Below are 13,962 nucleotides of genomic sequence, written 5' to 3' on the forward strand. Positions count from 1 at the left end.
TCCGATAATTATATATGCATTGTCTTTGAAACTGATTGTCCTACACCAGAGACAGCCTTCTTTAGGGCCTAGTATCACCAGTGTCATACCAGAGAACGCCAAAAGGCGAACAGTACAAAGACAATGCACTATCAGAGTATTTATAACTCGGGGGGAGTATCTACAAAATGGGACCTTTTTGCCAGTATCAAAGTGTGAAAAAATAAGAATAAATTGTACCCTTTCTGGCAATAAAACAGGTGCTAAGATGTTCAAACACCAAATAGAAACTATCTTTGCCAGGAAGAGTGCTGTTAATACTTTTACTGAAGTGGTTTAAAAGTTCTATAGGCAGCTGTCATGGAGTAGAACACGGTGCGTTCGACAGATCGCTGCCTTGCTGTGGCAAAGAGGCCTCGGTGCCTTTAACTGGATAGGGCAGGGTTTCCCAACTACAGCCCACGCGACCCACACTTACGCTCCGTCTTCACCGCGTTGGCCAATTTACTCCTCCCGTTCGAATACAAATTAACTCGTTCCACGCTGCACTCGCATTCGCCCGAGTGCAGCATGGAACGAGTTGAATATCTTAACACCTGTTTTATTTCCAGAAAGGGTAAAACCTATTATTTTCTCATACTTTGATACTGGTAAAAGTGTCCCGTTTTGCAATGGCCGAAATGATGTAGGTTACATTACAGCATGGAATATAGTTCATATTAAAGTCTCACATGAATGTGTTGCCAAAAAATCTTGAGCCAATACGATGGCAAATTATCGAATGCAATTAGGATTATACGTGAGATACTTTCGTAAAAAAAAAACAGAAGAGCACAACTGCGAGAAACCTTGCATACTCCCTGCGCGCCGGCTGCTCGGGTATCATGTGCAAAGGCATCCCGGTGCTAATGGAACGGAGGCTGAAGGCCGTCTCTGCAGAGGGCAGGGGGCAATAGCGGCGGGGAGGGTCTTGTGTGTGACTGACACCCGAGTCGCGCCGTGTGCTCTCCGGGCGTGCTATATGTATGGCACCATCAAAAATCGCATGCGTTCAACCCTGCCGCTGTCGCTGCCACCCCGTGCTTTAATAAGGTGTGGTTGCTTTGGGGCGACACGGGAGAGAGACGGTTCTGTCAGCCTGCTCTCCACCCATCTCCGGCGTGAGAAGAGAGACAGCAGCAGCAGTAGAAGGAGGAGGAAGAGGAGAAAGAAGGAGGAGCAGGAGGGGGAGACGTGCACGCGAAGAGGCAAGTTTGAAACCGGGGTGTGCGAGCACGCGTGACTTGATGGAGAGCTGCAGCGAAGCGAAACGGCTCCTTGAAGGTAACGGCGGCAGAGCCGCTCACTTTCCTGGGTTACCCGCACGCACAAACACGCACACACACGCCCGCACTCACAATTGTGCGCGCCCGTGTGCGCGTGCGTACATCGGCAGACACGGTTTGGATGTCTGCTCACACACTCAAGGTGTGATAGATTAGCAATTAAGAACACCGCTCTAATTAACGCGAGGCTGAAAGGCACAATTGTCTGTTCACGAATTTTTGCATTTTAACATGACCGACAGATTTTATTTTAACAGGTTAGGGTCCATTGGGATCAATTCACTTTTTCACGAGGGAAATCTGAGAGAGTGGTTGAAAATGTATATTTCATGTAAATCTTCATGCACTTGAGTGCTTTTCACATTTGGAATGTGGCTATGATACTGATACACATATTCCAACAATCCTTAAGAATGCACACATTAGTTTAGCTTTTTAATAATGCATTTGGATATTCGTGAATTATATTGAACTTGGCCCAGCAGACTATGCTATTGCCGAGCCTTTTACGGATTCACTAAAGTAAATCAACAGTTCTGTATTCTCTATGAAAACAAACAAATTTCATCCTCCTAAAGGAAAAATTTGTTGCGCGTTGGTACGTGGTAGCTTGCATTTCGATAATAGGCAAGTGTGTTTTTTAGGGCTTCAAAGCAGTGAAGCCTGATACTGGGTTGGGAAATGACAGGTGATGAAAGTTTGTGACTCGTGCAATGGATATTCCATTAAGCGTGTTTAGTGATGTGCGGGTGTGCATACACATTCACTAAAAAACTTTAAAACGTGTTCAATGCATACACATATTCACTAAAAAACTTTAAAACGTGTTCAATGCTTCAAAGCACAATATCAAATGAGCAGCAATCCAGTGTTAATGCCACCATGTACGTAGGATATTCCTTATATTACAAAATACACCATACACTTCCAAGTTACATAAGCCTTTGCCAGAAAACTAAGCTTTTTTCTGTACATATTTTTGATAAGGCAGCGGCGGTAAATGATGGCATTGGGAAAGCGTTTTCACTACACTCCATACCATGCACGTGTTTATATGAAAGTTGCGTCATTCAATTCAAGTGAAGTGCAACTCTTGCCAAAGTTGGTAAGTGCCCGTTTTAAATTAAGTTAATGGCTTTAGCATAGCTCGTGGGAGTAAAAATAGTTCTCTCGAACACAACGTGAATGGGGAGCGCGTTTTATACCCCGAAGGCGTGTAGCACACATGAAGTCAGTACTTGGCAACGAGATGATAATTGAGTGCGGGAATGTTTTGTCGAGAATGAGCACTCAGTATCGATGTGTTAAAAGGCAGCAGCACTTTCCCTCTGACATCCCTGATGCGTTTTGTGTATCCGAACATATGTCGGCCACGAAGTTTGATATGAAGAGAGTGAGACAATAGAGTAACTGTACTCTCTATCGAATACGTGGTGCAGTATTTAACTTAACGATCCTGAATCTGTGGCAGGGCGATGCAGCACAACCAAAAAGCTGTAAATTCAAATCCTCGTCGTGGTTTAACTAGCCTCATAATCATCACTCCAGAATATATAAAATAAGTATAATTCTGTGCATGATGCCAATAGTGCTTGTCATATGGGGAGACTGGCCTCCATGACAATGTGGCATTTTCTAATGCTGTCTCTGGGCTAGGAGTGGAAATAAGCATTACCCCAACACTTGCTTGAGCAGAAGATTCTCGGAAGGCTTATTGGCTATAAACCAATGGTGATAATGAGTTATGATTCTAGAATTTGAAATTATCAACTCAAAATAATGAGATGTGTTTTGTTTGACCTTCGTGCATATTTAATACAAATAATAGCATTACCATAGGTTGTGCTAGTTTAGACTCGAATGAGTTTAAACATTACAAACTAGCCTTTTGCCCGTCCTAGGATGGAAACTGTAATATTTACGAAAGAATTGAGCAGAGTATAACTGTATCTTTGCTCAATTATGTTGATTTACATGTAGTGTAAATAACATCATTTCTGTTACACAATTTTAGGATTTAAATGAAAATTGATCACGCATTATTCTAATATTAGGAATGAAGCTTATGCAGTACCTACATACATACAGTTAGACTTTCTTTTTAATTACCACGTATATTTTATGCATTGGTTTACATGTGAAGTTGCATGAATAATCATGATAAACAGGATAGGATGAAATTCATAACTATAAAACTAAACTACATGGTTTGCCAACATTTTTGCTTGCAGGTCCTTATTTGTAACTCCTATAGCATTCCTATTGTACTTTAATTTTCGCCAAGAGAATACACGAATATTAATTGGACAGCTCATATATTGTCCCAATGAGTTATATAATCGCTCTTTTCAGAAGTGACCTGGCTACAAATGATAGCTCAACGAAGTGGCTCATCGTGTGGAAATTTATAGCAGCCAAATACTCTAAACGCATGTTGTTGGTTCTAAATGTGGAGAGAAAAACCAGAGAGACCTGGAGAAAAATCCATGTTACCAAGGGGAGAACATGCAAACTCTAAACATACAGGCGTCAGGGTCGGGGTCGAATTCACGACCTCCTGCATACCAGGCGAGGTAGTTAACATCTCACCACCATGGCACCCACATATATATTTTGTATATGTATTCATCTTCTAAGTGCAGATGAATCCCCCAAGTCAATTTTACAAATGAGTATATCCTGGTCTCGTGAATTCCCACGTGATGAAGCAAAATAAACTTAAATTTTGATGAATAACACGAGCATTTTGGTTTGTGGCATAGTGAAAAATGAACTCATTGTGAGTCACAAACGTGACCCAATACTGAGCGTCCTGGGACCAGGATTCAAGCCCATGGTCTTGTTTTCCTAGGCTCTGTACATGATTGATGATTGTGGTTGAGTGTTTTTCACAAGCAGCTATGCCAAGAAGGCGTGTTTATTGTTTGTAACTGTTTATTATTTGTAACTGTTTTACAAGTCGAAGCTTCTGAGCCACATCTTCTATATATTAGATGCTGATGCTCATTTGTAAACTCTAATATTGTATCTCTAAACATATATTTTTTATATTTACACACGTTTCTCGAAACATGGAATGGGTTGGGTGTGTTTGGTTGTACTGTATTATAAACGGGATATGTAAAATGTGCTTTTGTAGGAAGTTTACATGCCTTTAGATAGTGCTTTATTTACATGAGCTAGAAAAAAATACAATGGAAACATGACCTGTCACCCTGCTAAGCAGAAACAGCAATAACGTTTAATAATGGCTGGGTCTCTACATGTAAACAAATGGCTGTGTGTGTTCACACCTCCAATGAACTGTATGAAAGCAGTCATTTCATGTTCTTGAGAAAACTGGTACTAAATGCAGTCTTATGCAGTGGCTGGTATTGAGCGAAACTGTAGCCGCTTACTTACTTCAAGCACAGTTGCTTTAATGAGTTGGGTGAGACTTAAGTTACCCTTTCCATTGGCAAGGATTCACTGGGAGCGACTTCACAGGCCTGTTATTATACACACATGTCATGTGAAAGCTCCTTTGTAAATGTTAACATGTGTGCATTGTGCATCGACGCTCTTAAGAAAGGTTTTACCAAACATTACGTGTTACAGTGTAAATACAACGAGGGCATAATTTCTCACTGAATCATTTCTGGGTTACTGATAGACTGGAGTAGGAAAGTGAATAGTAGCCAGAACCACAGCGAGAGATATACTTGATGTGGTTTGACAGGCATTTTAATTTTCTATGGTTCACCGACCCAGACACACCCTGCTGAAATAAAGTCCTCGATGTACTCCTCTAATTCCCATTGGAGATCACAAATTCAACATTTGCGTTACGCCCACTGAAACTAAATTCCATTCATGGGTGACGACATTTTATCATTAATTTCTGCACCCGCCTTTAATATATACAATACAAACACAAATTAGAGGCATCGTATTTATTGTTAGGGAACATTACAAAATAGACAAGCAGACAATGCCTGATGCGTCTGTCACTCCACAGGACCCTCTCTTTAAGATATGGGTCCTATTTCGATGAAAAATGTATATAATACACAACACAAAATAATAATTGTGTTGTTGTGGAGAGTATATAAAAACAAAATAGCTAAGCAGACAATCTGTCCTTCAATGTCTGCTATTTATATTCTGTATTAGAATCGGAGACAATGTCCCGTAATTATGTTCTCCAAAATTATGCAAATTAGTTTGTAAGTAGGCCTATGCAAGATGCATCTCTTGTAGACGGGACCCAGAATCATAATCAGAATATTGATTTACACCGGAGGAATCCGATGAGCTATAAAGCTCTTTTCCACAGATTATCCAGTAAGGGCAGGTCAGAACGTTACAACAACGAAGAATACAAAAACTCGATAGGATGCAACAATACAATCCACTCATTACGGAATGCCAGCCAATTGCGAAAATGCATTCGAGCAGATGGCCACCCTGAAGATGGAACCATGAGATCAGCTGACGTGCAGGAGCGAGGTGAGTTGTGGCATCGATGTACCGTGAGGGATGGCGACGGTGTGAGGGGCCTTCATTCAACAGGGGATAGATCATGGCTGATGGTGATATTAATGTTTTCCGTTGTGTGTATTCTTATTCTGACATGTGTTAAATATGAACACGTGATTAAATTGAATGCTACATTTTTTCCGGTTTGTCCTCGAAGTGGACATGCCAAAATCACACCTAAATATTCCAATTATTTCAGGATAAATGGGCAAAAATGTACCTCATTATTAACATTACAATTTTTGTTTTAGTATTTAAAAAAATGGATCAAGTGTAAATACAAACATTATTGAAACATATTTCGATTTAAAGCTTTCGTGACTGCAGGGATTCATCATCTTGGTTCTTTCGGTAAAGTCACGTAGAAGGGAAATAATAAAATAATAAAATTAAACATAATAAAATAATTCTCACGACGATTCGGCCACAACGCAAGCAGCCATCCTCAGGTGAAGAACAAGTCTGTCGGGAAGACAGCGTCAGACTGCTTGCGTTGTGGCCGAAACGTCGTGAGAATTATTTTATTATTTCCCTTCTACGTGACTTTACCGAAAGAACCAAGATGATTATTGAAACATTTTAAATACTTGATTTTAAGCTTTTGTGACTGCAGGAATCCATACACTTTGGTTATTTCGGTAAAGCCACGTAGGTAAAAAAAATAATAGATCACGACGCTTCGATCGCAACACAAGCAACCGTCATCAGGTGTGAAACAAACACAGCAGGACTGCTGACGTGTTTGTTTCACACCTGATGACAGTTGCTTGTGTTGCGATCGAAATGTCGTGATCTATTATTTTTTCTACCTACGTGACTTTACCGAAATAACAGAAGAGTATTTTAAATACTACATATGTCCAACGAACATTTATGTGGAAAATAATATAATAATAGCACGCTGATATGGCTAACAAAATAAAATTACTTCTTCTCTGTGATTTGTATCAGGTCATTAATTGTAATCTTTGTAGACTTTTTTTTAAAAATCTACATACAGTAGTTGCAGACACAGCCACGCTCCACTGCTTTTCCATTTCATGGCCATTATCCAGACCACCACCATCACCACCATCAAGATGCATTTGGAGGAGTGGACTATAGAAAGCAGGATGATGTGCAAACAAGGCAGCCCTTTTTCAACAGAATATACAAACCGTGGACGCAGTCTTCTAATTCTGAAAACTTGAATGCGCATCAAAGAAAAAATGTGCAAAGTCGTACATTTTCCGGTACAGAAGCGCATGTGTGTGAGTTGACAGACGCTGCTCTGTGCTTGTAGACAGTGTTGTAGTGGCAGGGCTGAGGGGCAGACAACATCCATGGAACTGCAGGCGTGGCGGATGAGAGATTTGGGAAGGGCTTTTCGCCCATGAGCCAAAGGGGGTTGGGTTGGTATCCTCTGGGGTGGCAAATGCTACTCGTATGCACCATTTGCAGAAAAATGTGCAAATATATATTATCGTGTCATATAAACACACAAACATACAATGGATGTTTGAGTATATATTGTGGTACATACTATATCACCATTATTTAATTTTTAAAAAATCATCAAAAACTACCCTCGTGGCCTTGCTGTCATACATCTTTGTAATTTTGAAGAAAACAATAATTTATAAGCATACCACCGTTTATGGTACCAATAAGACATTGTTGGGCCAAGGGCTACTTGGAAATGCCTTTGTTTGCTGCCACATGTGTGTGCTTTGGCCTGCTTATATGAAATTATTTACCCTGTTTTGTGAATTGCACTGAAGGTTATTGCTCCCACCAAAGCACATATTTAAGCTCTTTCACAAAAAATCACCAAACAACTTATATATTGTTGTCAAAATGTGCGTGAGAATGGGGGTAGTGGCGTCGTGGCGGTGTAGTGGTAGTGTCGTGGTTAAGGTGCTGTGCTACGAATCCGGCCACCCGAGTTCGTTTCTCGCTCATGGCCAACAACAGTGACGATTATCTGAACCGGCACTGGGCCTCCCCTAGGTAAACTCAGCCTAAAATCAGTGCCTGGTGCGGTGTGTTCACATTGCCACCAGGGAGACAAAGGCGACCCGGCGTGATGCTGGCCACCCTTCATAGCTGCTCGCTAACAGCACTTGCCCCAACAGTCAGTTAAGGCTACACAGGGGATTTTTTTGTCTTTTTTGGTTTTTATGAGTACTGAGGAGACAAAGAGCCACCAGTTGTCATGCTGGAATTGCGCACCATGATAGCTTTAATATGTGATCACGAACAGCACTTGCACAAAACATATTTAAAGTAAGTACGGGAGATCATTGTACTTTTCGTGTGTAAGATAATGCATCTGTTAAATACAGCATAATTTACGCAAATTGCATCTCAAAATGGATTGCATTTCATCTCATTAACTCTTGTGTTTATTTATGTTTATGAAGACTGCTAAAGTGATCAGAGGTGTGAGAGTTGATTATGCAAAGAGTCCGTCGGTGTTCGTCCCAAGAGCATGGAGATACTTCCTAGCCGTGGTCCTTCTCCCGTGTTCATTTTAAACGGATTACATTAATTCAAGGTAGTAACTGCAAACTTGGACTCAAATGGGAACATATTTTACACAGTGCGTTGTAACAAAATAAAAAATCGTGCACTTCAGCTGTGATTTGTTTTCATCCTGTTACCGTAAAAAACATTACATGTCTTAGCAAGCAATTATGTTAATAGTGCCACATTGATAAGTTCTAGATTTGAAGCTATCGTGACTGCAAGGATTCATACTCTTAGTTCTTTCGGTAAAGTCACTTAGGTAAAAAAGTGAAATAAAAAACAATTAAATAAAACAATGAAAATCACGACGTTTCGGAGAGAACACAAGTCTCCGTCATCAGGTGGGACCGTCACAGCCAGATTAGCTGCATCAAGTGAGGGAGGGATTCAAGATGTAGGCTCTTAATTACCAGTTAAGGGAGGAGGGGGGGGAGGGGCTTATCAGAATGTGGTAGCCAATGAATGGAAAGGATCGGGAGGGGGGGGGCTAACAGAGGGACGGGGTACTCGTGGTCGAGGTCAACATCGTGTTTATGCGCAAGTCACTGTGGATGTACATAATAGGAAAGGAAAGAAAATGCCCATGTTTATACCAATGTTGGCTGACAATAAAGAGAGTACTGTTGAACGTTAGGGATGTTAACACTCGGTAAAGTAAAAAGTAGTGCCTGTCAGATAAGATGGTCCAACAATGTGTAATTAAATCTTTTTTGCATGGTTGATAACATCTTTCCAATGATTACTAAGTTTGTACCCATCATCACGGTTGAAATTATGTCTGTGTTTGTATATCTGAATGGCTTCGTGTACAAACCTTTGATGGTAGCCAGTGGGTTTGCAGAGCACTTTAGCCTCGGAGAAAACAATCTCATGAGAGCCCACCGCATTGTAGCAATGATCGGCAACGGCAGAAGACTCAATTTTGCCGTGTTTCAAATCTGACTTGTGCTCGCGGACACGATCAGAGACATGACGTTTCGTTTCTCCAATGTAAGTCACCACAGCTGCAACTCAGTTTATAGACTCCAGGATATTGCAAGTCAGGGATGACATCCTTCACAGATGGAATTAGATCACGGATTTTATGTACTGTTCTGAATCGGACTTGGATCTTATGTTTGTTTAGAATTTTGGAGATCTTTTTGGTCACGCCTGCTATGTATGGTAACGTGACAGTTTTGATCGGAGTTTCAAGTGGCTGTTTCTGTATGGCGGGAGAAACAACTTGGCAGATGGTGCGTTCAGAGTATCCGTTCATCCTGAGGGCCCGATGTACATGTCTCAATTCACTGGCCAGGTGGTATTGGTCAGAAATGCCATGAGCTCTGTGGTATAGCGTTTTGATGAGAGAATTCTTTTGAGATGGGTGGTGGTGGGAATCCGGTTTCAAGTAGGAATCTGTGTGGGTGGCTTTCCTGTAGACAGAATGTCCCAAGGATCCGTCAGGTCTCCTCTCAAACAGAATATCTAAGAATGGTAGTTTGCCATCTTTCTCCACTTCCATGGTGAATCTGATGGATGGATGTCTGGAATTGATGTGGTCCAAGAAGTGGTTCAATGCTGGGAGGCCATGTGGCTAAATGACGAAAGTGTCATCCACATACCTCTTCCACAGGGAAGGACGCAGGGTGGATGTCTGGATGGCGTCTGATTCAAACTTTTCCATGAACATGTTGGCTATCACTGGTGACAAGGGGGAGCCCATAGGGGTACCCTCATTCTGTTTGTAGAAGGTGCCATTCCAGGTAAAATAAGTGTTGGTGAGGCAATGCCTAACCAGCGCAGGCACATCCGAATTCAATCCATGTTGGACCAAGTCCTCAATTATTGTTAGGGTGTCAGGCACTGGAACTTTGGTAAACAGAGATACTACATCAAAACTGACGAGGATATCATCAGGAGATAGTACCATGTCCTTGACCAAAGAGACTAGTTGGGTTGAGTTGCGTACTGCCGACGAGGTCTTGCCTGTGAAGGGAAGTAGAGTATCTGATAGAAAACGGGCTAGTTTGTAGGAAGGGAGTTAATCGTTGACACGATGGGTCATAGCGGAGTGCCTTCTTTATGGATCTTGGGAAGACCATAGAGTCTGGGAGGTCTAGAAGCCGAGGGTTTTAGAGAGGGACGTTTAGTTGGTTCGATTAGGGAAGTCGAACTAGTGATGATCCTGTTGGTTTTTGTCGTTAGGCTGTTAGTAGGATCGCTTTTAATTTTGGAGTAACTATCATCATTAAGTAGGTCCAGGATTTTGTTGTTGTATGATTCTTTATCCATGATGACCGTGGCATTGCCCTTGTCTGCCGAGAGTTTCTCCCACCATACAGAAACAGCCACTTGAAACTCCGATCAAAACTGTCACGTTACCATACATAGCAGGCGTGACCAAAAAGATCTCCAAAATTCTAAACAAACATAAGATCCAAGTCCGATTCAGAACAGTACATAAAATCCGTGATCTAATTCCATCTGTGAAGGATGTCATCCCTGACTTGCAATACCCTGGAGTCTATAAACTGAGTTGCAGCTGTGGTGACTTACATTGGGGAAACGAAACGTCATGTCTCTGATCGTGTCCGCGAGCACAAGTCAGATTTGAAACACGGCAAAATTGAGTCTTCTGCCGTTGCCGATCATTGCTACAATGCGGTGGGCTCTCATGAGATTGTTTTCTCCGAGACTAAAGTGCTCTGCAAACCCACTGGCTACCATCAAAGGTTTGTACACGAAGCCATTCAGATATACAAACACAGACATAATTTCAACCGTGATGATGGGTACAAACTTAGTAATCATTGGAAAGATGTTATCAACCATGCAAAAAAGATTTAATTACACATTGTTGGACCATCTTATCTGACAGGTACTACTTTTTACTTTAGCGAGTGTTAACATCCCTAACGTTTAACAGTACTCTCTTTATTGTCAGCCAACATTGGTATAAACATAGGCATTTTCTTTCCTTTCCTATTATGTACATCCACAGTGACTTGCGCATAAACACGTCGTTGACCTCGACCACGAGTACCCCGTTCCTCATGGGCATTTTCTTTCCTTTCCTATTATGTACATCCACAGTGACTTGCGCATAAACACGTCGTTGACCTCGACCACGACCACGAGTACTCCGTCTCTCTGTTAGCCCTGCCTCCCCCCCTCCCGATACTTTCCATTCATTGGCTACCACATTCTGATAAGCCCCTTCCCCCCTCCTCCCTTAACTGGTACTTAAGAGCCTACATCTTGAATCCCTCCCTCACTTGATGCAGCTAATCTGGCTGTGACGGTCCCACCTGATGACGGAGACTTGTGTTGCCTCCGAAACGTCGTGATTTTCATTGTTTTATTTTATTATTTTTTATTTCATTTTTTACCTACGTGACTTTACCGAAAGAACTAAGACCACATTGATAAGTTCCACCCTAACACTGCAGGGTATATACTGTACAGTACTATACTTTGGTTTTAATTGTAACTTAAAGTGTTTTATTGAATTTTTTATCCACATTTGGTTATAGCCTTTAAAATGACATGAAAGTCAATTTGGAGAACATGTTTCTTTGGCAAGGATGGCTTAAAAATGAAAGTAAAGAAACAACTTCAGCGCATTGGGTAGAGGTGTTGAGAATTGTCTGCGATAAACCGTTAAAGATACTTTAAAAAATAAAAAGTGACAGAGTAAGCGTAACATGTGACATTTCCCATTGCCTTTGATCGAGTCACTTGCGATGCATCCAATCTCCTGAGATCTCAGAAGTTAAGTTTGAGCCTGGATAGTCTTTAGACTTGCAATTAACAAGCATAAAACAGGGGGTTTCAGGCACTGCGAGGCTGCAAGATGGGCAGCAGAGGGCAGTGCAGCATGATCCATTGTTGTACTGTACTATGTACCAAGTCTATTTTCCCGACCTTCACCAACTAACACTGGTCATATATCCCTCGTGACATATGCAACATGGGGAGAGCCGCATCTAGCAGAAGAGTCACACAAAAGGTTGTCCATGTATGAATTCAATGCCACATGAATTACAATTTTAAGTAGATAGCATGAATGCTAAATACAAAGCAGATGACATGTATTATATGAAAACCCATGTTTGGTCAAAATCTTATTGAAGTGTTAGAATAACTAAATTCGTAACCAATGGGCATGAAAGTGTTGGACTACCTTGGCTGATTATATTTCAGAGGGAAATCACATCCTGCAAAAACTATCACGTGATGCTCAGCCATGGCGTGAATCATGTGTGCCTATCTTTCATCACGGAAAAAGATGTCTTTTAAAAACGTCTGCGAAGCTTTGCATGGAGGTATCATCAAAAGTTGCAATCATTATCCGTGCCATGGAAAGTCACAAGGAAGGAGCCGAATGAAATGTGGGTAACCGGTCTCTTGCTGCCATTTGACGCCGCTGCCCACAATGATTACGATTTATTATTTCAATAATCACCATCACCAGTTGAAGTGGATGCAAGGGATGAGCAGGGAATTTCTGGAACCCATTGGGGTAATTGCATGGATTTCACAGAGGAAGCCACAGTGAAGAAAACACGGCTGTTATGTCGGTCCAGCTCTTACTACTCCATTTCACCCCCTGTACTTGCTTTATGTCATCACGCTGTCCAAAAGCATGATAGTCTTAGGAATGCCCTTTGACAATAAAATCATGCTTTTGTTAATGAATGTGTTGACAGTCTTACAATACAAAATAGTCTGAATTATAAAACCTTGTGAGAGTCTTGCGACGACATGACCATCATATCATAAATGTCCTCTTACTTGATTGTACCAGTTATATTTAAAGGACTATCTTGTAAATTAACTTTTTCAGAAAGTACTTACGATACTAACCATCACTGCTCCATTGCTATTTTTTTCTCTGTGGCGCTGCAAACGTGAATTACCAGTGGCATTGTGCAAGCAGCTCTATCACTTGCAGCACGAGTTGGAGGTCAGCGAGTGTTTCCCGGGAGCCCTGCTGGTACTGTCAGCAGCTGGCTGAGCTCCTGCTGATTTGTGGTTTTCCCCAAGCGTGGTGCTGAGTGGCATCTGCACTTTGTAAGTGTCCGTGATGGATGCCGGCCAGTCCAGCTCCATGGGTGTTAAAGGGCTGGAGCGCAATTGCAGTGTGACCAGCAGAAAGTGGCTGGCGTTTCAGGCACCATTGGTGGTGAGTGGGCACGAAAGGAAAGGCTAATAATGTGTCACCTTTTGGTACATTGTGTGCAGTTATTCACAATGGCGGAGCCAGGATTTTCAGGTAGGGGGGCAACCCCTTTAGCAATGAAAAATGATAGCAGTTGTTAGTAAGTAAGGGCTTGTCCCTTGCTTTTGATTCGACGCGTGTGCGGCGATGGCACAGCCATCGGCATCGCGCTCGCTGAAGGTATTTGCCTTCAGGGAAGTCGTGTACTGTATACGCAACTGCGCACAATTGTGAGTCACTTATAACTGCTTTGCCGTTACTTATTGCCAATTATGGACTCTGACTATTGTCCTATCATATCAGAGTCCCTGGCACATAATAATATGCTACACAGTGGCAGTGGGGGTCGGAAAATGCCGATCTATTACTAATAATCCCCAATGATCCGATCGAAATTAGGGATTTCGATCGGATCATTGGGGGTGGGGC

The 13,962-nt window shown here is 41.8% G+C and overlaps 1 pseudogene; it reads left to right on the plus strand.

The window, feature by feature from the left end:
- Positions 1 to 793: 793 nt before the first annotated feature.
- Positions 794 to 13,962, plus strand: part of LOC133345079 (zinc finger protein 385D-like) — a 122,697-nt pseudogene continuing 109,528 nt past the window's right edge.

This window comes from Lethenteron reissneri, chromosome 21 (genome assembly GCF_015708825.2).
Source record: "Lethenteron reissneri isolate LAM-NWPU_2019-01 chromosome 21, ASM1570882v1, whole genome shotgun sequence".
Taxonomy (NCBI): Eukaryota; Metazoa; Chordata; class Hyperoartia; order Petromyzontiformes; family Petromyzontidae; genus Lethenteron; species Lethenteron reissneri.